The sequence below is a fragment of the Rutidosis leptorrhynchoides genome, chromosome 4, assembly GCF_046630445.1.
Source record: "Rutidosis leptorrhynchoides isolate AG116_Rl617_1_P2 chromosome 4, CSIRO_AGI_Rlap_v1, whole genome shotgun sequence".
Taxonomy (NCBI): domain Eukaryota; kingdom Viridiplantae; phylum Streptophyta; class Magnoliopsida; order Asterales; family Asteraceae; genus Rutidosis; species Rutidosis leptorrhynchoides.
The window spans coordinates 527,827,697-527,854,528 of record NC_092336.1 but is presented as its reverse complement, the minus strand read 5'-3'; the positions used below and the strand labels follow the sequence as shown (position 1 = coordinate 527,854,528).

The following is a 26,832-nucleotide window of genomic DNA, read 5'->3' as shown; positions in this document are numbered from 1 at the left end:
TTAATATCACCATTAATCATAATCATCTAATTATTATTAACTAATTATGATCTAATTATCCTTCTTAAGATCATCCCCCGTATCACCACTATCCTTATCATCCGGCCCAGCAGAAACCCTAAACCGTCCCTCGGCCCAACAATATTTTGATAGTTCTCAGTCCACATAAAAATAATAGAAGGCAGCCCAAGTTCCATTCCATTTGGTATTGTCACAATACCGATGGTCTTAAATTATGATGAATTGGCGACGTTTTAATAACAAACAATATTGAGCACTATTAAATCAAGTGGGGAGGTCACTTTGAGTAATTGTCTGCCACTAAGGTTACAACATGCTTCACATGTATTCATTTCTCTTATTAAGGTAGAAGTGTATAAATAAATAAATAAATAAATAAAACGCAGGTTGCTATTTGAACGAACCATGACATAATAATCTGCAATTGTAACATTCGAACTGTTGTAGCAGTAGTATCGTAATCCATGTAACAGGAAAAATGGAACGATTTAGGTTGGGTTGGTCAATGGTTAACAAGAGGTAGTAGCGTGGGTTGTATAATATAGTGAAGAAAAGGAAATAGGTACAAAGGTTTTGGGTGTTGGTTTGGGTTCACGATCAAAGAAGAAAAGAAAAAGAGAAGAGGGAGATATAGAGAAGGAAGAGAGAGGTGATTATGGTGGTTCGATTGAAACAGCAGAAAACAGAAAGTAGCTGCAGCGTAACAGTGATGATGATGATGATGATTCTTGTTTGTTGGTTCGAAAAGAAAGTTGACTATGGTGGTGGATCGTGATAGGTTATGGTGATCGAAGTGTTGTTACTTGATGGTGGTTGATCGTGGTTCGTGGTGGTGGCGAGGGTGTGGCTTACAGTTACAACAATGAAGTGATGGTTCACGATGGTGGTTGTGATCATGGAGGTGGGATGGTGCAAGGTGGTTGTTCATGGGTAGTGATTCGATGATGGTTAACATGGTGGGTTGTGGTGATGACATGGAGGAAGGTGATCATAGGTGATAGTTGGTTTGATGTGATGATAATGGTAGTTTTATGTAAACGTTAGGTATATGTATATAGAGAAAGAGGTGGTGAGGTGTGTAAGGTTGATGGCCGATGGTTCACGAAATAGATGGTGAAGATTGTAAAGGCTGTTGGTTGAAGAATAAATGTAATATGCATTCTCATATATATGCATACAAATACAGTTACCCTTAATATTAATAATAATATAAATATAATAATATATTATACTCTAACATATAGCAAGTGATCGGGTGAAATGAATCAATTAAAAATAGAGTGCACACTAACTTTATCAATCAATTTGTCTACCTGAATTGTGATAATTGAATGCATCCTACATAATTAATATATATATTTGTAATCCAATAACAATTAATAATAATTATAAATTAATAATAATAATTTAATAATAATAAAGGACATGTGATAATTCACTTAAGAGCAACCCGTGAAAATCTACCGACACTCTTATTATGATATTATATGGTACCCGGTTGTTAAATCAGTGGCGGATAAAAAGGTCTCAGAAAAATCCCAAACTTTTAAATTAAATGTCTTTATTTATTTAGGACATTATGGTATAAAATTTAGTCATTAATTTAATAAATAAAAAGTACGTCAACTGTCCCTCTCATTTATGAGTAAAATATAAAAAGTGTTAAAATTAAATAATTAGATCCTAAATATACCTTTAATAAGACTATAACTTATATAACTCATTTTCGGATCACCGTTTATTTTAAAATCATATAAGTTTGAATTAAACTTGCTTAATATCAATCGGGACATCAAACGAGTATTACAATCATTAAATATTTATTTTTAACATACTTTATTTGTATATATAGATATATTTTAAATAATAATTATTATAATACCCTATTTTTATTTTATTAATTTTTAATAACAACAACATATAATACCTTAAATTATATTTCGAATTATTATTTATATATACATACACACATATCTATTTACAATTAATTGTTCGTGAATCGTCGAGAGCAGTCGAAGGTCAATTGAATATATGAACATCGTTCCAATGTTTTCTAGACTCAACATTACATACTTTTCTTATCGTATCGAAATCATATAAAGATTAAGTTTAAATTTGGTCGGAAATTCCCGGGTCATCACAGATGAAAGCAGAGATCGTATGTTACAAAAATGCAATTCGCATTGTACGAGAAGAAGGAGAACCCTTAATGGTGTACGGAGAAAAGGGCAACACGAAGCTACATCTTATTAGTAATTTGAAGGCACAAAAACTAATAAGAAAAGGTTGCTATGCTGTTCTAGCACACGTCGAGAAAGTACAAACTGAAGAAAAGAGCATCAATGATGTTCCCGTCGTAAAAGAATTTCCTGATGTATTTCCGAAAGAATTACCGGGATTACCCCCACATCGATCCGTTGAATTTCAAATAGATCTTGTAACAGGAGATGCACCAATAGCTCGTGCTCCTTACAGACTCGCACCCAGCGAGATGAAAGAATTGCAAAGCCAACTTCAAGAACTATTAGAACGTGGTTTCATTCAACCAAGCACATCACCATGGGGAGCTCCTGTTTTGTTTGTCAAGAAGAAGGATGGTACATTTAGGTTGTGTATTGACTACAGAGAGTTGAATAAACTTACCATCAAAAACCGTTATCCACTGCCGAGAATTGATGACTTATTTGATCAACTACAAGGCTCGTCGGTTTATTCGAAAATCGATTTACGTTCTGGATATCATCAAATGCGAGTAAAGGAGGATGATATTCCAAAAACTGCTTTTAGGACGTGTTATGGTCATTACGAGTTTATGGTTATGCCGTTTGGATTGACTAACGCACCAGCTGTGTTCATGGACCTTATGAACCGAGTGTGTGGGCCATATCTTGACAAGTTTGTCATTGTTTTCATCGATGACATACTTATTTCCTCAAAGAAGGATCAAGAGCACGAAGAACATTTGAGAAAAGTGCTAAAAGTATTGAGGAAAGAAAAATTGTACGCTAAGTTTTCAAAGTGTGCATTTTGGTTGGAAGAAGTTCAATTCCTCGGTCATATAGTGAACAAAGAAGGTATCCAGGTGGACCCGGCAAAGATCGAAACCGTTGAAAATTGGGAAACCCCAAAAACTCCGAAGCATATACGTCAATTTTTAGGATTGGCTGGTTACTATAGAAGATTCATCCAAGATTTCTCCAAAATAGCAAAACCCTTGACTGCATTAACGCATAAAGAGAAGAAATTTGAATGGAAGGATGAACAAGAGAAGGCGTTTCAGTTATTGAAGAAAAAGCTAACTACGGCACCTATATTGTCATTGCCTGAAGGGAATGATGATTTTGTGATTTATTGTGACGCATCAAAGCAAGGTCTCGGTTGTGTATTAATGCAACGAACGAAGGTGATTGCTTATGCGTCTAGACAATTGAAGATTCACGAGCAAAATTATACAACTCACGATTTGGACTTAGGTGCTGTTGTTTTTGCATTAAAGACTTGGAGGCATTATTTATATGGAGTCAAAAGTATTATATATACCGACCACAAAAGTCTCCAACATATATTTAATCAGAAGCAACTGAATATGAGACAACGCAGGTGGATTGAACTGTTGAATGATTATGATTTTAAGATTCGATACCACCTGGGGAAGGCGAATGTGGTAGCCGATACTTTGAGTAGAAAGGACAGAGAACCTATACGGGTAAAAGCTATGAATATAATTATTCGTACTAACCTTACTATTCAAATAAAGGAGGCGCAACAGGGGGTTGTAAAAGAAGGAAAGTTGAAGAATGAGATACCCAAAGGATCAGAGAAACATATTAATATTCGGAAAGATGGAACCCGATATAGGGCTGATAGAATTTGGGTACCAAAGTTTGGAGATGTGAGAGAAATGGTACTTAAAGAAGCACATAAAACCAGATATTCAATACATCCCGGAGCGGGGAAGATGTATAAAGATCTCAAGAAACACTTTTGGTGGCCGGGTATGAAAGCCGATATTGCTAAATATGTAGGAGAATGTTTGATGTGTTCTAAGGTCAAAGCTGAACATCAGAAACCATCAGGTCTACTACAACAACCTGAAATCCCGGAATGGAAATGGGAAAACATTACCATGGATTTCATTACTAAATTGCCAAGGACTGCAAGTGGTTATGATACTATTTGGGTAATAGTTGATCGTCTCACCAAATCAGCACACTTCCTGCCAATGAGAGAAGATGACAAAATGGAGAAGTTGGCGCGATTGTATTTGAAGGAGGTTGTCTCCAGACATGGAATACCCGTCTCTATTATCTCTGATAGGGATGGTAGATTTGTTTCAAGGTTCTGGAAGACGTTGCAACAAGCATTGGGGACTCGTCTAGACATGAGTACTGCCTATCATCCACAAACTGATGGGCAGAGCAAAAGGACGATACAAATGCTTGAAGACATGCTACGAGCATGTGTTAATGATTTCGGTAACAGTTGGGATCGACACCTACCGTTAGCAGAATTTTCCTACAACAACATTTATCATTCTAGTATTTAGATGGCGCCGTTTGAGGCACTTTATGGTAGAAAGTGCAGGTCTCCGATTTGTTGGAATGAAGTGGGGGATAGACAGATTACGGGTCCGGAGATAATACAAGAAACTACCGAGAAAATCATCCAAATTCAACAACGATTGAAAATCGCCCAGAGTCGACAAAAGAGCTACGCGGACAGTAAAAGAAAAGATATAGAGTTTGAAATTGGAGAAATGGTCATGCTTAAGGTTTCACCTTGGAAAGGCGTTGTTCGATTTGGTAAACGCGGGAAACTAAATCCAAGGTACATTGGACCATTCAAGATTATAGATCGTGTCGGACCAGTAGCTTACCAACTGGAGCTACCTCAACAACTCGCGGCAGTACATAACACTTTCCACGTCTCGAATTTGAAGAAATGTTTTGCTAAAGAAGATCTCACTATTCCGTTGGACGGAATCCAAATCAATGAAAAACTTCAATTCATTGAAGAACCCGTCGAAATAATGGATCGTGAGGTTAAAAGACTTAAGCAAAATAAGATACCGATTGTTAAGGTTTGATGGAATGCTCGTAGAGGACCCGAGTTCACCTGGGAGCGTGAAGATCGGATGAAAAAGAAATACCCGCATCTATTTCCAGAAGATTCATCAACACCTTCAACAGCTTAAAATTTCGGAACGAAATTTATTTAACGGGTAGGTACTGTAGTGACCCGAACTTTTCCATGTTTATATATATTAATTGAGATTGATATTTGCATGACTAAATGTTTCCAACGTGTAAAGCAATCAAACTTGTTAAGACTTGATTAAATGAAATAAGTTTCATATAGACAATTGATCACCCAAGTTGACCGGCGATTCACGAACGTTACAAATTTGTAAAAACTACATGTTGTGGTATATATAGACACACACACATATATATATATATATATATATATATATATATATATATATATATATATATATATATATATATATATATATATATATATATATATATATATATATATATGGTTGACATGAGATTATGATGAGTAAGTATCTCACTAAGTATATTAACAATGTGTGATATGCATAAGAAATGAGATTATTAAGTTAAGAAACTCGAAATGATATATATAACGATTATCATTATGATAACGTCTACTAAATACATATGTATCATATTAAGATATTGATACACTTTATTTAACATGATAAAATGATATTTAAATATATCATTAAGTGTTATAACAATGAACTACATATGTAAAAATAAGACTACTAACTTAATGATTTCGAAACGAGACATATATGTAACGATCATCGTTGTAACGACATTTAAATGTATATATATCATATTAAGATATATTAATATATCATAATGTCATGATAATATAATAATTTAACATCTCATTAGATATAATAAACATTGGGTTAACAACATTTAACAAGATCGTTAATTTAAAGGTTTCAAATCAACATTTACATGTAACGACTAACGATGACTTAACGACTCAGTTAAAATGTATATACATGTAGTGTTTTAATATGTATTCATACACTTTTGAAAGACTTCAAGACACTTATCAAAATACTTCTACTTAACAAAAATGCTTACAATTACATCCTCGTTCAGTTTCATCAACAATTCTACTCGTATGCACCTGTATCCGTACTCGTACAATACACAGCTTTTAGATGTATGTACTATTGGTATATACACTCCAATTATCAGCTCTTAGCAGCCCATTTGAGTCACCTATCACATGTGGGAACCATCATTTGGCAACTAGCATGAAATATCTCATAAAATTACAAAAATATGAGTAATCATTCATGACTTATTTACATGAAAATAAAATTACACATCCTTTATATCTAATCCATATACCAACGACCAAAAACACCTACAAACACTTTCATTCTTTAATTTTCTTCATCTAAGTGATCTCTCTCAAGTTCTATCTTCAAGTTCTAAGTATTCTTCATAAATTCTATAAGTTCTAGTTTCATAAAATCAAGAATACTTCCAAGTTTGCTAGCTTACTTCCAATCTTGTAAAGTGATCATCCAACTTCAAGAAATCTTTCTTATTTACAGTAAGATATCTTTCCAATACAAGGTAATACTCATATTCAAACTTTGATTCAATTTCTATAACTATAACAATCTTATTTCGAGTGGAAATCTTACTTGAACTTGTTTTCGTGTCATGATTCTGCTTCAAGAACTTTCAAGCCATCCAAGGATCCTTTGAAGCTAGATCCATTTTTCTCATTTCCAGTAGTTTTATCCAGAAAACTTGAGGTAGTAATGATGTTCATAACATCATTCGATTCATACATATAAAGCTATCTTATTCGAAGGTTTAAACTTGAAATCATTAGAACATAGTTTAGTTAATTCTAAACTTGTTCGCAAACAAAAGTTAATCCTTCTAACTTGACTTTTAAAATCAACTAAACACATGTTCTATATCTATATGATATGCTAACTTAATGATTTAAAACTGGAAAACACGAAAAATACCGTAATACCGGATATACGCCGTTGTAGTAACACCGCGGGCTGTTTTGGGTTAGTTAATTAAAAAATATGATAAATTTTGATTTAAAAGTTGTTCTTCTGGGAAAATAATTTTTCTTATGAACATGAAACTATATCCAAAAATCATGGTTAAACTCAAAGTGGAAGTATGTTTTCCAAAATGGTCATCTAGACGTCGTTCTTTCGACTGAAATGACTACCTTTACAAAAACGACTTGTAACCTGTAATTCCGACTATAAACTTATACTTTTTCTGTATAGATTCATAAACTTGAGTTCAATATGAAACCATAGCAATTGGATTCACTCAAAACGGATTTAAAACGGAGAAGTTATGGGTAAAACAAGATTGGATATTTTTGATCTTTTTAGCTACGGGAAATGTTTAACAAATCTATACAAATCATATCCTAGCTAACTTATATTGTATTATACATGTATTCTAATATATTATGTAATCTTGGGATACCATAGACACGTATGCAAATGTTTTGACATATCATATCAACCCATGTATATATATTATTTGGAACAACCATAGACACTCTATATGCAGTAATGTTAGAGTTAGCTATACAGGGTTGAGGTTGATTCCAAAAATATATATACTTTGAGTTGTGATCTAGCCTGAGACGTGTATACACTGGGTCGTGGATTGATTCAAGATAATATATATCGATTTATTTCTGTACATCTAATTATGGACAACTAGTTGTAGGTTACTAACAAGGACAGCTGACTTAATAAACTTAAAACAATAAAACGTATTAAAAATGTTGTAAATATATTTTGAACATACTTTGATATATATGTACATATTTGTTATAGGTTCGTGAATCGACCAGTGGCCAAGTCTTACTTCCCGACGAAGTAAAAATCTGTGAAAGTGAGTTATAGTCCCACTTTTAAAATCTAATATTTTTGGGATGAGAATACATGCAGGTTTTATAAATGATTTACAAAATAGACACAAGTACGTGAAACTACATTCTATGGTTGAATTATCGAAATCGAATATGCCCTTTTTTATTAAGTCTGGTAATCTAAGAATTAGGGAACAGACACCCTAATTGACGCGAATCCTAAAGATAAATCTATTGGGCCTAACAAACCCCATCCAAAGTACCGGATGCTTTAGTACTTCGAAATTTATATCATATCCGAAGGGTGCCCGGGAATAATGGGGATATTCTTATATATGCATCTTGTTAATGTCGGTTACCAGGTGTTCACCATATGAATGATTTTTATCTCTATGTATGGGATGTGTATTGAAATATGAAATCTTGTGGTCTATTGTTACGATTTGATATATATAGGTTAAACCTATAACTCACCAACATTTTTGTTGACGTTTAAAGCATGTTTATTCTCAGGTGAATACTAAGAGCTTCCGCTGTTGCATACTAAAATAAGGACAAGATTTGGAGTCCATGTTTGTATGATATTGTGTAAAAACTGCATTCAAGAAACATATGTCGATGTAATATATTTCTATTGTAAACCATTATGTAATGGTCGTGTGTAAACAGTATATTTTAGATTATCATTATTTGATAATCTACGTAATGCTTTTGAAACCTTTATTGATAAAATAAAGGTTATGGTTGTTTTAAAAATGAATGCAGTCTTTGAAAAACGTCTCATATAGAGGTCAAAACCTCGCAACGAAATCAATTAATATGGAACGTTTATAATCAATATGAACGGGACATTTCAAATTCTGACTATCCATAGGATTACTAAATTCATTGTCGAGTTTAACCAAACTCCTTAACTAATAAATGCTAGTTGGAGGATCGATCAACTCCTAAATCCAGTCATACTCTATGTAGCTAAGGGGCTTTAGCTCAGACTTCAACTCGATCTTACTGAAATTTAATTGAATATATTTTAAATTATTTAAATTTAAATTAAATAATAAAGGATTGAAACATAATAAATGAGAGTAATTGATATTTGGTAGTTATTTTTTGCAATTAAACAGTTATTTTGACATAAATATAAATAATAAGTTGAACAATTCATAGATATGTTAAGAGGTTATAATCATAATGTGAAGCTCGGCCAACAAATTAGCTACGTTGTCCACCTATTTATTATTATTATTATTTAGAACATTGTGTTAAATTAGTAATTTACTTATGTTAATTTTCTTTTTATCAATTTAGAAATTGATGTATGATTTCTTCTATTTTCAATTGTTCTTCAACATAAAAAAACTGTTACAAACTAAATGAACTGAAAGTACGATAATACAAATCATTCATCCATCAAAAAACCCACAAATTTTGCGGGTCTTGAACTTACGAATTTTTGTGTTACAACAGTGTTAAATTTTGCTTTAATTCTACTTTACTATAACAAAAATCATTAAAGAAGCTCGTAAATTTGCGGGTCTTTTACTAGTATAAATGTAACACCCCGTTTTCCCCGTACATGACTTATAGGTGTAAAGTGTGCGTACGACTAGTTTACGGATGGTTCAAGGCGTACTCGCATGTTGAAGTTAGTACGAGATAAAAATGAATCAGGGAAAGTAGAGTGTCGCGGCGCGACAAATGGAGCCGCGGCGCGGTGTTTCGAAAGAATCTAGATCAGAAGCTTGATATAAAATGATCCCAGACCTAGTTATAGGTCGCGGCGCGACGAATTAGGCCGCGACGCGGCATACTGTGCGAACTGGCACCGGATTCTTGTAATTTTAAATGAAGTTCAAGGGCAATTTGGTCATATCACGTTTGAGCCAGATGGGGATCTTAAATCTGGTCCACCCATTTCATTTCTCATTTTATTTTTCCTTTTCTTTTCATTTTTCCTCTCAAACTCAAACACCCACTTGATTTCAAAGGAATTTTTGGAAAGGAAGAAGCGGGATTTGATCTTTGGCGTAGTTGACTAGGTTGTTCTCCTCGTTCCTAGCTACACGGTGATAGTAGTGGTAAGCTCTAACTCCAAATTTCATTTTCGTGTTCATCATTCAAATTTGGGGCTTTTGATTGTATGATTCATAGATGGAACCTATTTAGTTGTTAATTGGAGATTAACACCAAAATTCGGGTTTATAAGTGTTAAAGGCGGGTTTTAGGTTGGTTAATGATTTAACCATGTTTAAGACTTGTAAATGGTGTACAATCACTAACATTAGTGATTATTGGTGTTTTGGAGACTTTAAGGGTTTTCGTGGTTGACTAATTTTGACTAGAGTCAAAATTAGGGTTTGTAGAGGATTATGACCCGAATGTCGATTCGATGCGGTTTGTAAACTTAAAATGGATTAAGTTGAAGTATAAAACCGAGTTAAACATGTTTTGGTGTCAAAACTTGTAAATGGTGAGATTTTGACCTTATGGGTCAAAATTAGGGTTTATGGGCGATTTTGAGAACGATAAGTGTTTAACACTTGTGTTCGGGTTTAATTGGCATATTAGGACCATTATCACTTGTGTTAGTGATTATTGGGTAGTTTGGGCGCGGTTTGTCCTTGGAAGTGCATTTGGTCGAAATTGCACTAAGTGTCGAATTGGGTTGGTTTGTAGATCCAATCTAAGTGTGTTGTTGAATTTGTGATAATGGATTAGGTACTTTCCATTGACGAGTTACGGATTACTTGGAAGCATTTCTTCAAGGCGACAAGGTGAGTGTTAATATCCTATGTGCATATGTATGTGTAGGATGGGTGCGGGTCGGGTGAAGTGATTCTCGGCTATAGAGCTCACTTCACATATAGGTGGATTTGATGGACTTTTGTATGAGTCCAATTGGCACGGTTGTGCGTTTTGGTTGACCACCTTTGGCGAGGTACACGTTTTGTGTGTATGTTATCATACGTGGTTGTGATGTGGATGTTATAACCCCAATGGCGAAGGGTTAGTATTGTGTTGCGTTTTGGATAACCCGAAGATGTGGGTTTTGATTTGGGAAGTGAATCTCGGGTAGTGCGGATTCATGATGACTCGGGTTGTTCGGTCATCTTATTGATGAGGTGATGAATTTCGGGTTGTTCGAATTCATTGAGGCTCGGGTAGTTCGGCCAACCTCGGTTGTTGAATTGGTGGAAAAGTGAATTTCGGGTTGTGCGAATTTACTAAGGCTCGGGTTGTTCGGCCAATGTTCGTATGATTGAGGTTAAGGGGTTAACCTTGTAGTTTGGTAACCTTATTCATTTATATTGTTATATATATTAATGTATTGTTGTGTTGTAGCTAACCCTCGGGGTGTAGCTTCTTGGCATTGTTCACATTGTCGTGGGTGAACTTATATTTGTTGATATTATTAACTTGTTGCTTAGTGATCGTATGGTATGCCTAGCTTAGCTTGCCTTTACACTTGGATGCTCCGGTTGCATGCTTGGCGGCTCGAGTAAGCTTGGGAACTAGAGATCTTGGCTAGGTTGCTTAGGAGATCTTGCTTTTGTACTCGATTAGGATTTGGGTAGCGTAGTCCCAAATCACCATGCTCGGTTTTGTTGGAAACTAAACTAGTCGGGTCGTGTATGTCCGTTTGGACAATTAACTAATGTATTAAATGTTTTAAAGTTATTAAACTTATTATTGTATTAAAGATGTTTATGGAAACACAATTGGGACCTAAGGTGTTATTTAACGCGTATTAAAAGGAAAAAATTTTATGGGCCGGTTTTAATACGGGTTGGGTTGTTTCAAGTGGTATCAGAGCATGGTCTAAGGGATTTAGTTGACTTGAGATAGGTGCCTAGACTTAGACTTTTGTGTGTGCTAAATTTTTTGCGGGACTTGTAGGAGTACGGGTCAGAATGGGCTATAGTTAGTGCCTTGTTTGTAGGTGGACTAACGTTTATATTAGTAATGCGGACATTATTAATATGTTATTGTGTTGTGATAATAATTCTCGCGTGTGTTTATATCGCGTAGAATTTTTGTTGTGTTTGTTTATATCATCGAGCGAGGCGGTCGTTGTACTAACGAGTCGATACGGCGTGTGTGCGTAATAAGGACTTGCAAACCTTATTACGGGTGCAAATCGTGTCTAACAAGTGATGTACGACGAGTGTTGAGCAAGATGAGGCGGTGTTATGCGTGTTGTTTTATACGTTCGTGGACTAATCGTTTTGCATTCTTTAGAATGACGACGCGAAATGAGATCGAGACGAATGATGAGGATTTTAACTCTAGAGTTGCGGTCGCCGTTAAGGAGCAAATGAGTACGTTTCGAGAAGAAATGGAAAGGAGGTATTATGAATTTCGGGGTAGTAGTGAAATGGAGCGTTGTCTTAAGAGCTTCATGAGGACTAAACCCCCGATGTATGATAGGAAACCAGATCCTTTGGTAAGCACCACATGGATCTCGGATGTCGAAGGGTGTTTTCGTACTATTGAATGCCCTCCCAAGAAAAAGACGAGACTCGCTACTAGTTTGTTGCGGGGTAGGGCGAGGAATTGGTTGGATGGTAAGATCGATCTTGTCGGTGGCGAAACGTTTATGGCCTTATCGTGGAACGAGTTTAAGGAGGAATTCTTCGAGGAGTTCCGGACTTCGGCCGATTTGTGGGAATTGCGTAATGAGTTGCGAAATTTGCGACAAGGATCTATGGATTTGAATACTCTCAAGACGACCTTTATGGCAAAGGCTCGTTTTTACCCGGAGTATTTGGGAAATGATCATTTGTTAATGGGGGATTTCTATCGGACCATGAATGATGACTTGAAAAGTAAAATTAGTCGGGGTCAAGCGAAATCGTTTGCGGAATTATTCAACTTGGCTAGAGGTTTCGAGTCGTATACGCGATCAAAGATGTGTGAACCTTCAAGTAAGAGGAGGGTTGATTCGTACGGCTCCCCGGGTAAGAAAAATAAAGGTGCAAGTGCGAGTACGGGTAATGTGGGAAAAGGCACGGTGGATTCTCGTGCACATAGATGTTTCAATTGTGGTGTTAGGGGCCACAAGTTGTGGGAGTGCACAATGCCGAGAAGCGATGACGGGATGTGCTACTATTGTCACAAGGAGGGGGCATCGCAAGTCGGATTGTCCCGAGTTGGCGGCGAATGCCGCAAGGAGACGTTGAGGTACGTTTCGTTTTAATAAATATGTCATTTAAATATTTATTTATGTGGCGTTTAAGTTCGGATTTGTTAAATGCATTATGTTGTGCATAGTGTTGTTATGGGTGACGTTCCTAATGGAAGTACCCTATGGTGATGTTTGATTTTTGGACGAAAGGCATAAGACTTAGTGCAACCAAGCATTCCTTAGTATTGGGAAGTTTCTACCAAGCCTCGGGAATGGGCTTTGGTGTTCGATTGTTAAGAGCGTGTTCGCTTTCGTGTTGAAGTTGATGAACCATGAGGTTCGTAGGGTGAATTGGAACCTGAAAAAGATCGAGTGTTTGATCTCGATGTATGTTGGTGAAGGAGTCTACGTGACGCGACATTAGGTGCCTCTTTCATACCTACTAGCGTGGTGTTCGACTCCGATGGTGATGCGGTTACGTTGTACTTAGGGTATCGGAGAAACCCTTAGGTACATGAGTGACTGGGTTGAACTCTGACAAACTAAAGCAATTGGATGATTGCGAGGGTATAGTTTGTGTAATTGTGGTACACTTTTCGTTCAAAGTGTTTAAGGATAGGTTAAGATCCTTAGTATGCTCAAGGTTGGAGCAAGATATGGTGATGGGTCGTGTGAACCCAAATTGTTGGTAAAGTCTACCTTTGGTAGCATTGTACGGTTGTACGAGTTGTGGATATGGAACGTAGTTCCAAATGGGGGAGTTACACTCCCGCACGAGGAGACCTTAGGGTGAGATTTCGGATGACGTTATTAGTAGATCCGAAACTTGAGTTGAGACCTAGTTTTGGTCGATTTGTGGTGAAGTACAATTTTGGTTAAGTTGTACTTATGATTTTGGGATGTAAATTATCACTGAGGTGATAATGTGGTAATCTCGTTGAGAGATAATGGATGTGTTTGGCGAGCAAGGTGAAATCCCTCGGTTAAGGGATGTGTGTGTATCGGGTTCTCTTTGAAGAATTGCTGATTTGTGCCTATGTTCGATATGGGTGGTTCTTGCTCGAATGTGTTAGCAATGTTCGCGTGTACGTAACGAGTGGTATTGTTGCGGTGTTTAAGACACCACATTGTCATGGGGGTGAAGTATCGAGGTGTTAAGATGCCACCCGAGGATTAGTGTACGAGGTGTTAAGTACACTAATGGATATTGTTGATTAGTGAAGCATGACCTTCAGGGTCCGCTGACTTCATCATGGGAGTACGTGATTTGTGGAGCATGACTTTTGGGGTCCGCTGACTTCATCATGAGCGTGGTGTTATATCGGTGAAGCATGACTTTCGGGGTCCGCTGACTTCATCCGGTGTTGAGATTGGTGGAGCATGACCTTCGGGGTCCGCTGACTTCATCAAGGGAGTAGTGTTACGTCGGCATGGCATAACATTATCGGGAAATGCGAGTACCGGTGGGAAATGAGAGTACCATTCTTGAGTTGTGTTGTGGGACGTGAATAACGAGTTGTTCGTATTCACAATATTTTGGGTAGTACGATTGTCCCTGTTGGTTGGACACATGGTTTGAGGTAGTGAATGTCGGGTAGTTCGGATTCACTAAGGCTCGGGTTGTACGGCCATCCTCGGTTATACTATGTGGTGGTAGTGAGTATCGGTTTGCGCGTACTCACAATGACTCGGGTTGTGCGGTCATTTTGTTGTGGGAAATATGGATTGGGTTGGTGAATTTCGGGTTGTGCGAATTCACTAAGGTTTGGGTTGTTTCGACCATCCTCCATATGTGTTTTGGCTCGGGTTGTTTCGGCCATGTTGTGTTGTGATCTATTGGTTATTTTATACACCAATGGTGGGGTCGTAAGGACCGTGTGGTGTGATCTATCAGTTGTTTTATACATCGATGGTGGGGTCTTGAGGACCATGTTGTATGATTAGTGGTGCGATAGCCGTGTTTCGCTCACGTGTTGTTACGGGTGTGACGATAGTCGATTTTGTATACCTTAGGATTAGCATTGCCATAATCGTTTGGATCGGTCTTCGTCGGTTTAGATGGTTGACTTTATTCTGATGTGCGGTTGTTACTAGCGATGTACTTGGTATGGTACGCTAGGGGTTGATATCTCGGTACGAGATTGGTTGAGTTTTCCCGATATGAGGGATTGAGTTAGTGCTAATGCTCGGAAATTGTAGAATTTGATAAATCGCGGGTGACGATTTAGTTGTTAAGGGTAACTCTTTGAGAAAAATTGTCTAAGGGATCGTTGTAGACTTCGTGGTTGCATGTATTGTACGTCTCGGGGTGCGAGCAAATGTGTAATTTGTCATTGGATTAACCTTCGGGTTAGTGAAATTGTGGTAGAAATCGGTTTGAAATACATGTTCGAGGACCATTGAGTGTGGGTCCGTTTGGGTTTGTGATTAGGTTCACGAGGACGTGATCGAATTTAAGTGGGGGAGAGTTGTAACACCCCGTTTTCCCCGTACATGACTTATAGGTGTAAAGTGTGCGTACGACTAGTTTACGGATGGTTCAAGGCGTACTCGCATGTTGAAGTTAGTACGCGATAAAAATGAATCAGGGAAAGCAGAGTGTCGCGGCGCGACAAATGAAGCCGCGGCCCGGCGTTTCGAAAGAATCCAGATTAGAAGCTTGATATAAAATGATCCCAGACCTAGTTATAGGTCGCGGCGCGACGAATTAGGCCGCGGCGCGGCATACTGTGCGAACTGGCACCAGATTCTTGTAATTTTAAATGAAGTTCAAGGGCAATTTGGTCATTTCACGTTTGAGCCAGATGGGGATCTTAAATCTGGTCCACCCATTTCATTTCTCATTTTATTTTTCCTTTTCTTTTCATTTTTCCTCTCAAACTCAAACACCCACTTGATTTCAAAAGGATTTTTGGAAAGGAAGAAGCGGGATTTGATCTTTGGCGTAGTTGACTAGGTTGTTCTCCTCGTTCCTAGCTACACGGTGATACTAGTGGTAAGCTCTAACTCCGAATTTCATTTTCGTGTTCATCATTCAAATTTGGGGCTTTTGATTGTATGATTCATAGATGGAACCCATTTAGTTGTTAATTGGAGATTAACACCAAGATTCGGGTTTATAAGTGTTAAAGGCGGGTTTTGGGTTAGTTAATGATTTAACCATGTTTAAGACTTGTAAATGGTGTACAATCACTAGCATTAGTGATTATTGGTGTTTTGGAGACTTTTAGGGTTTTCGTGGTTGACTAATTTTGACTAGAGTCAAAATTAGGGTTTGTTGAGAATTATGACCCGAATGTCGATTCGATGCGGTTTGTAAACTTAAAATGGATTAAGTTGAAGTATAAAACCGAGTTAAACATGTTTTGGTGTCAAAACTTGTAAATGGTGAGATTTTGACCTTATGGGTCAAAATTAGGGTTTATGGGCGATTTTGAGAACGATAAGTGTTTAACACTTGTGTTCGAATTTAATTGGCATATTAGGACCATTATCACTTGTGTTAGTGATTATTGGGTAGTTTGGGCGCGGTTTGTCCTTGGAAGTGCATTTGGGTCGAAATTGCACTAAGTGTCGAATTGGGTTGGTTTGTAGATCCAATCTAAGTGTGTTGTTGAATTTGTGATAATGGATTAGGTACTTTCCATTGACGAGTTGCGGATTACTTGGAAGCATTTCTTCAAGGCGACAAGGTGAGTGTTAATATCCTATGTGCATATGTATGTGTAGGATGGGTGCGGGTCGGGTGAAGTGATTCTCGGCTATAGAGCTCACTTCACATATAGGTGGATTTGATGGACTTTTGTATGAGTCCAATTGGCACGGTTGTGCGTTTTGGTTGACCACCTTTGGCGAGGTACACGTTTTGTGTGTATGTTATCACACGTGGTTGTGATGTGGATGTTATAACCCCAATGGCGAAGGGTTAGTATTGTGTTGCGTTTTGGATAACCCGATGATGTGGGTTTTGATTTGGGAAGTGAATCTCGGGTAGTGCGGACTCATGATGACTCGGGTTGTTCGGTGTTCTTATTGATGAGGTGATGAATTTCGGGTTGTTCGAATTCATTGAGGCTCGGGTAGTTCGGCCAACCTCGGTTGTTGAATTGGTGGAAAAGTGAATTTCGGGTTGTGCGAATTTACTAAGGCTCGGGTTGTTCGGCCAATGTTCGTATGATTGAGGTTAAGGGGTTAACTTTGTAGTTTGGTAACCTTATTCGTTTATATTGTTATATATATTAATGTATTGTTGTGTTGTAGCTAACCCTCCGGGTGTAGCTTCTTGGCATTGTTCACATTGTCGTGGGTGAACTTATATTTGTTGATATTATTAACTTGTTGCTTAGTGATCGTATGGTATGCCTAGCTTAGCTTGCCTTTACACTTGGATGCTCCGGTTGCATGCTTGGCGGCTCGGGTAAGCTTGGGAACTAGAGATCTTGGCTAGGTTGCTTAGGAGATCTTGCTTTTGTACTCGATTAGGATTTGGGTTGCGTAGTCCCAAATCACCATGCTCGATTTTGTTGGAAACTAAACTAGTCGGGTCGTGTATGTCCGTTTGGACAATTAACTAATGTATTAAATGTTTTAAAGTTATTAAACTTATTATTGTATTAAAGATGTTTATGGAAACACAATTGGGACCTAAGGTGTTATTTAACGCGTATTAAAAGGAAAAAAATTTATGGGTCGGTTTTAATACGGGTTGGGTTGTTTCAATAAATAATAAGATGAATATTTAATTTGAGAAGGATAAGGTATTATCAAAGGTTATAAGAAGATATTATATGGCTATAATTATAACTTATAAGATTATTTGTAGGGGTGACGTGACAAGGCGATGAGATTTTTTTTTAGATGATGCATGTGATGTGGCAAACGTTGGATGAAGGAAAATAGTGAGAAAAGTGGTTGAGAGGGTTGTGTAAAGGATACGAGTGATACGTTAGCATACGATTTATGGCTTGGTGAAAGTTAGAGAAAAGAAAGAACAAAACAATAGAAAAAAAACCTTCCAAGCTCGTGAAAGCTCCAATGCTCGCATGCAGCACGCCACCTTTAGTATTGATCAGCACCCTGCATTACTAATACAGGCGTGCTAGAAGCGTTATAACTCACAAAATTTCTCGAACATGCGCACTACAATAAGTCTAATCGTTGAAGTTAAAATAAAAAACAACACTTTAATTCGTCAGCTCAATAAGTCAACAATTTAAAATAACATATGTTAATGTACCAAAAACCCGAATTTAGACTTCAACCCTAAAATTGAACTAAATTCTAGTTCGATTTTGGTGAAAACCAAAATTTTCTAACTAATACGTAGTATAATGATAAAGTATCGATGGTCTATATATATTCTATTGACAGCCTTAAGTGTTGTCATTAAGATAGTCAAACATGCTAAATTTCCTTCTACATTGAAAATAGTCGACTATCGTATGAAAATAACTTCCTTCAACCACTTGAACGTACAATTCATTTTTACAAATTTTAATTCTTAATGACTGTCCTAAAGACTATTATTAGAATACTTGTTTATTTTATTTTCATTTTATTTGTTTTTTAGGTTAAACTTGTACATATTTTTTTTTTACAGCTATTGGGATCACATCTTGAAACCTAAAAAACCTAATATATTGAATGCATAAGCAACAACTCTTATTATCTTTCAATAGCCTGCACATCAACACCCATTAATCAAAGCCGCTTCTATCTCTTAATCATTTTGACGAATTTCGTTTCTTAATTAAATTGTTGTCATTTGTCAGAAAAATCCACTAGTACGTCAATATATGTTTGTTTGTTTTGTACATTTTGATAACCACCTACAAAATGACTAATAACCGTAACCGCCATGTACATTAACTTAATAAATGTTAACGGCACCGTAAGACTGTCGTTAGCAAAAATCCATCTTTTTTATTTATTATAGTATTTAAATTCGTTCTTTAATTAAATTGTTGTTCTTTGCCCAAACAAAATTCACTAATACATCAATAAATGTTCGTTTGTTTTATACATTTTGATAACTGCCTTTGTGAAATGACTAATAACCGCTAGGGATGACAATGGATGTTCGGTCCATCGGATATCCATCCGATCCAATCCATTTAAATTGATATGGATGATCTAAATGAATGATAAGTGGATGGATGTGGATATGGATGGTGTGAAAAAGTAGTGAATCAGGTATGGATGATAATTTTTCATCCATGAATATATCCATTTATCACTCGAAATACATATATACATATAAATATATACATATTTACTTAAATATATGCGTTTACATTTACATATCCTTATATATGTATAGTACAATGTTATCGAAAATAAAAAGTGTGAAGATACAACTATATGAATAATATTAAATTCGTATATATTACATATATTGTATATCTTTGTTAAAAATAATTTGATGATTTCATTTAATAAGAATTTTTTTTAAAAAAAAACTTAACATCCAGCATATATCTATCTACCCGCTACATCCAACGAATATGAATTTGGATAGATAATTATATTTAAATAGATATAGATATAAATATATTTAGAAAAATAAATAAATATGAATATGAACATTTTTTTTTGGCGAAAATATATATATGTATATATATAAATAGATCAAAACGATCAAGCAGATTACATAATTGCGCACTTGACATCTAATGATCTATTGCTTGATACCCTACATACAACAAAACCTACAATCATTGAACGTTACATATGCGCATCGAATTGAATTCTAACATCACCAATACAAAATAAAACCTGAGCAGCTAAAACAAACAAGCTGCAACTCTGCCACGATCCAGACCTATCGATATACGACCCCCAAGCCCGACCAAGCTCGAAAAAGCCCCCCAAATCACTACCTCTTCAACCTGTCACAAAGAGCAGCACCGGATCATAAGCATTTCAGCAAGTCCCGTATATGAATATGAACATAGTCTCACTCTATTCATATCAAATAATTGACATCCCTAATAACCACAACTAGTAATTAGGTCATATTGGGCCATGGCCCAATCGCTATAGAAAATAATACATTTTTAATACAAAGTCAACAAACCCAAAAAAAAAAAAAAAAAAAAAAAAGGACGAATTTGCTGGCGCCATGATGACGTCAACATGACGTCAGCCGGGTACTATTCCTACTTGCCCGCTGATATACTTATTGTAAATGTAGAATAACTACGGAGTATCATATTTATTTATTATAGTATTATTTAATAATAATAATTTAATATTTAATTTAATTTTATTGGGCTTCATTTACGGGCTCAAGTTTTCAAAATGATACAATATAGAATTGAAAAAAAGGGAGGGCTTATTTAACATTTTACAACGACTCGAAATCATTCAAAAAAAATTCCGATCGGACCCGGTTAGCCCCTCATATCATCGTCACCGGCCACCGCCGGCCCAAACTCATGTCCTCAGAATCCAACACCTACTCACCTTCTCTCAAGCCTCACCGCTCTTCCGACGTCCACGTCACAACCATCAACCAATCACAGCCATCCATGTACGCCACGTCACCATCTCCTCCTAAAACCACCTCATTCCACATCAGAGAAGACTGTTGACATGAAGACGCTACTTTCACCTTAATCAAAGCTTGGGGTAATAACTTCCTCCAACTTAACCGCGGTAACCTCCGTCAAAAACACTGGCAACATGTCGCTGACGCCGTTAACGCCCGTCACCCCAACGTTAAAAAAAACCGCCGGACTGATGTTCAGTGTAAAAACCGTATCGATACTTTAAAGAAACGATACAAGCTCGAGAAAACTAAAAAGGCTCTTAATCCTAATTACGTTTCCTCATGGCCGTTTTTTCAACCGCTTGATTCACTCATCGGAACTCTTTTCAAACCCTCGTCACATACACCGACACCGGCACCGGCACCGATTCCGTTACGGAAACGGATTCCGACGAGGTCGTCAATGCTCGCACTACCTCCCCCTCCGTCAATGGTTCCGGTCGGTCGCCGGTCGAAACGGCCGCCGCCGCCGTTGACGGACGTGTCGTTTTCACGGCGGAATTTTTCGGTGATGGCGGCCGCCGCCGCTGCAGTTGACGGTGCCAGTTCGGATAGCGATACGTCGTGGTCTGGCGGATGGAATGGGAATGCGAATGGAGCACGGCGGTTGCGAATGGAGAAAGAAGACGGAGATCCGTATCGGCAGTTGGTGGAGGCGATAGGGCGGTTTGCGAAGGTGTATGAGAGTTGAAGAAGCGAAACAACGGCAGATGGTTGAATTGGAGAAACAGAGAATGCAGTTTGCTAAGGATTTAGAGCTTCAAAGGTTGAAGTTGTTGATGGAGTCTCAAGTCCAGTTTGAAAAATTGCAGCGTTCTAAGACCGATTCGATATCTGGTAATAGTTTCTCGAAATCAAGTATTTATTTAATTTTAATTATATGTTATATGTCTGGTTAAATGATGATTAATAATTAGTAGTAATTCATATTATATTAACTGCTTAGTTAATACTCCGTATCAGGAAAATGTTTCATAAGCAATAATTGAATTGTGAATCTATGATATATGAAATTGATTGGGTATTGCATTATGGATTCATGGTCAAATATTACACTATCGGTAATACAAAATGTATCACTTTTAAGATGCTTATGGACTTGTTCTAGCTCTTTATAGCAGTCATTAAAATGTTTTTTTTATCTTGTTTTCGAATTTTATAATTTAAGATACAGAATCCCTTCAATTGTTGCCAAATGATTCAATCTCACAAAATCATAGATCCACTTTAAATATGTTATCTTGTTTGTCTCATATCTGCCTAAAACGTCACTTGCAATCTTTGAATCTGGTTATAAACCATGACATATCGAGGGTGACATTACTAATATTTTGTTAACGTGCGTAAGATTGTAAAGCTCTAAGTGTACATAACTTTGTTACGAAATAGGTTATTCTTTATGTGAAGGGTATTATTATATTGGTATATATCAATCTGTGTTGTCATCTGTTTGGTAGAGGTGGCAAGATGGGTAAGTTGGGTAATTACTCATTTTCAGGTGTGGGTTGAAAGTCAGCAGACTAGTACAAGTTGTAAGTTGACCCGTGAATATTAAATAATATTTATAAGTTCTCATAGAAAGATTGTGCACTAACTTTGATTAAAATAAAACAATTGTGTTACAATGTATACAATTTTTCAAAATTAAATGTATTATAATGTTGTGCAAGAAAAATAGATTTAGGTCGACTTTCAGCCCGTTTAAATCAAGTAGAAGGATCAAAATTGCCACCTCTACTCTTTGGCAATGCTCGTTAATGGGGCCACGTTAATATAAATTGTATGCAAGCAAGAACTCCATTCTGCTAACTTTCTCTATGAAATGTCACTATTTTATATCAATGGTGAAGTCAAATCCCTAATGCAGTTATTTTATCCTTGTTGCTCTACAGACTTTTGCGCAAGCGATGATGGAGATCAACTCTCTGATAACTTCAACTGACGATTATGGAAAATTGGATAACTTTTGTGTTTAGTTTTGGTTACACAGATAAAGCTTACTTATATGTAAACAAAATGGTTCATATGGGGCACCTTGAAAGTAGTGTGCGTGCAATGCTTATTAGGTAAGTAGAAGGTAAAGCTTAGCTTAGAATTTTGTGAAGCTTCTGTTTATGTTATGTTATGAAGGAATGATACTAGGAGTTGAAAATATAATCAATATTCTTATCGCTCATTCGCTCTTTTTGAGATTCGTCATTTTGTCATATAGACCGCTAGTATCGGTCAGCCGTTGGTTGCGTGGTTGCTACCGCCGTTAAACGGCACCAGTACTAGCAACTAGCAAGCGTGGTTGTGTGCGTGGTTTATTGACTGTGGTAGTATATGCGGTTGCTAGGCATATTTGAAGACGTTAAACAGTAACCATTCGGATGACATATAATAATAGAATCATATAATATATAAATAAACGAATTACACACATATATGGTCTCACAATCCAAAAGTTTTCATCTGAAGACTTAAACAATATTAATTTAAAAATCTATCTATCTATTTATTCTATATATAATAAAAAGTTAAAATAGATTATTTTTGGGTGGTGATTCTTACACCACCTCTTTTTGTCCATCCACCACTAAATCAAATTTCTGGACTATTTTACCCCTCCCTTCTTTAAATAATATCACACATTTTTATTTGCATAAAACCAAAACCCTTCTCAAAACAATTGATTTGATTTTTTTCTACGGCTCTCGTGGCCTTAAAAAAAATTCGTTACTACTTCTCAGTTATAACAATGGAAAAGGAGGTATTGATCTTCAAATTTTGTTCATATTTGTATCTAAGTCCGGAATATAGACTAACATAAACTCCTTATTGATTTGTCATTATATTTTTTTATTATTGTTTCATCGTTATTTGTAATTGTAATGTAATGCTATTACTTTATATTAATATTATCCATGAAAAATCTATTAGTATCCAAACACATTCAATATGACATAAATTTCAATAACGATTGTACACATGTGTAGAAAAATAAAATTAATTTCAGGAACATAAAACTGCTCCATAGTATATACTACGATTTTTAATTTTAATCTTATGTAATCTGGTGATTTGACCTTGATGATGGTGGTGGGTGTGATGGAGTTGTGTTTTGAATCAGTGGCAGAAGAATAATTAGTGAAAAAAAAATGAGTGTAGATGATTATAGTCAGACGAGTTTTTGTTCGTGTACACATGTGTGTTTCCTAAGTTTTTTTTGTGTGGGTTAATTTTATTGGCTTTGTGAAGAAGGGGTAAAATGGTCTAAAAAATTAATTTGGTGGTGAATGGAAAAAAATAGGTGGTGTAAGGATCACCACCCATTATTTTTAGATAGCAAAATTAATCTTAGTCATCCATTAAATTAATCATTAATGATCTAGACCCTTAATTTTCTCTTAATCTTGCTTATGACCTCATAATTCTAGCCTTGAATTGTTTGATTACTAAAACACCCTTCTAATAATTATTTTTAATAAGGAGTCAAAAATACGGAGTCCATATTATAGACAAATTAAAACATACGGAGTAGAATTAGGTTTAAGAAACCCTAATAACGAATGGTTGCTGAGGAACCACCAAATCGGATAGTTGAGAAACCAATTTTAATCAAATTACAAATGGATGAATTATTTGATTCGATTGATGCGTGCTGGAGGTAAAACCTGATGGGTCGATTTCGTTGGATATAGGGTTTCCTGCGTTAAAGTCTTTGTCTGCAATTTCATCTCGCCTATCAATTAAGGTATGAAACATAATGTTGCAATATTTTCAGTTGTCGTTATAAAGTATGAATTTTTCATATTACAAACGTGAAGAAAGTCGCAAGATGCTTAAGCTCTGATATACACAATAAACAATATTAGTAAAAGTTAGGATATAAATTTATGGAAGAGCGTATGCAGAGCTTGTATTATAGACAGAAGGGGTTACTTGACACTTGCAAAATTTTGTCTAGATACAAATTACACTATATCTTATGGATTAACAGGGATCACTTATGGTGTCTAAGGGTATATCAGTTTCTCTATTGTGGGATGTGTATGTTAGTTTATTGAGTATTTGTTATTTGTTCATCCAGGTCCCATCCAAAAATAATGAAAACGCTAAACGCATCTTTGCATTGACTATTGCTATAATATTTTACTTTAGTCACTATAATGTTATACCATGTTGGTACATCTTTGATGTTCAATACCTAGAATGCGTTTCTGCATATGTTTATTGAAATAGGTGAACTTGCACGTTATAGGTGTATTGATTGAGAATTTTTATTGCATTAGTTATTTCTCATATTATTACATTATTGACTTATGAATTATCTAATTTGTGTGTTAGCTGTGGTTAAATGATCATGTTCTTAAATGAAGCAACATTTGTTTAAACTGATAATCTGTGTTAATGGATATGCTGGCTTTTGGGGATGCACAAAAGACTGTAACGATGAAGAAGTAGAAGAATTAACAAGAATGAGGTATTTTTATTTAAAAAAAGATTTGATTTTTATTATTATTCGTTTAAGTTTTTTTATTATTTCTCATCTGGGGTGTTTTTAAAATTGTTAGATATGCGTATCCATGATGGAAAGAGAAAGAAATCGATTCAGATATTAAAATAAAAGAAGGGTTGTGTCCTACGACATCAGAAGAAACTACTTAATTTTAAGATCATCCAGAGTTGATCAAAATATACAAATATATATAGCTGCAGGTGAAATATGGTGGGAAAATCCGAACGGATAGTTTAGCTGCAGCGTTCCCAAATCTGGTCAGTAGATGGGTCGGGTGTCAAAATGGGTAATTTTCCATTATGGGTCAAAATGGATCGGTTTTGCTTAGTATTCGAGTCTTAGGCTTGGGTTTAGGGTTTAGATTTAAGGCTTTGGGTTTAGATTTTAGGGTTTAGAGTTTAGGGTTTAGATTTAGGGTTTAAGTTATTGTTTAGATTTTAGGGTGTAGGGTTTTGGGTTTAGAATTAGGGTTTAGGTTTAGGGTTTATGGTTTATATTTTAGGGCTTAGGGTTTAGGTTTAGAGTTTTTAGGGGTTAAGTTAGGGTTTAAAGTGTAGAGTTTAGAGTTTACATTTAGGGTATAGGGTTTATATTTTAGGGCTTAGGGTTTAGGGTTAGGGTTTAGAGTTTTCGGGGTTTAGGTTAGGGTATAGATTTAGGGTGTAGGGTTTAGAGGTTAGGTTTAGGGTTTAGATTTACCGTTTAGGGTTTAGGTTAGGGTTAAGGGTTCAAGCTTTAGGGTGTAGGGTTTAGAGGTTAGGTTTAGGGTTTAGATTTACCGTTTAGGATTTAGGTTAGGGTTTAGGGTTTAGATCTAGAGTTTTGGGTTTAGATTTTAGGGTTTAAAGTTTAGGTTTAGGGTTTTGGGTTTAGATTTAGGGTTTAAGTTAGGGTTTAGATTCTAGGATGTAGGGTTTTGGGTTTAGATTTAGGGTTTAGATTCTAGGGTTTATCTTTTAGGGTTTAGAGTTTTTAGGGGTTAGGTTAGGGTTTGGGGTGTAGGGTTTAGATTTTAGGGTTTAGATTTAGGGTTTAGGTTAGGGTATAGGGTTTAGATTTTAGAGTTTAAGGTTTAGGTTTAGTTTTTCATTTTGGCATCTGTTGTATTTTTCATATGTTTTTTTTTTCTATACACACATGATCTATTTATTTCATAAAATGTTTTAATGCTATTTATTTTAACACTAATACTCCTAATAAAACAACCAGCCTTCCAACTAAATACTATTCATCAACATGTTAAAAGCTTACAATCATGGAGTACTCTGTCTAAAACTCGACTAAAATGTTAGATACAAAGGAAACCTTTTTTCAAGTATTAGTGTTTTCAACTTTGTGTTATATATATATATATATATATATATATATATATATTCAGGTTACAACTTGCGTTCTTTATTATCATTACTTCAACATTTATTACATGAACTGTTTTGGTTTCTTAACAACCTAATAAATAAAATATAATTATTCTAACAATTCGAGTTTTGGTTCGTCCTTAAAAAACTCCCGCGAAATCGCGGGTCTTAAGCTAGTAATAGTAATAATAATAATAATAATAATAATAATAATAATAATAATAATAATAATAATAATAATAATAATAATAATAATAATAATAATAATAATAATAATAATAGTTAATAATAATAATAATAATATAATATTAAAACTAAAAATATTAATAATAATATTAGTAATAACTAGTTGTGG

General features: G+C 35.7%; 1 pseudogene; it reads left to right on the top strand.

The window, feature by feature from the left end:
• Nucleotides 1–20,598: 20,598 nt before the first annotated feature.
• On the top strand, nt 20,599–22,785 carry LOC139842556 (trihelix transcription factor ENAP2-like; annotated as a pseudogene).
• Nucleotides 22,786–26,832: the final 4,047 nt, after the last annotated feature.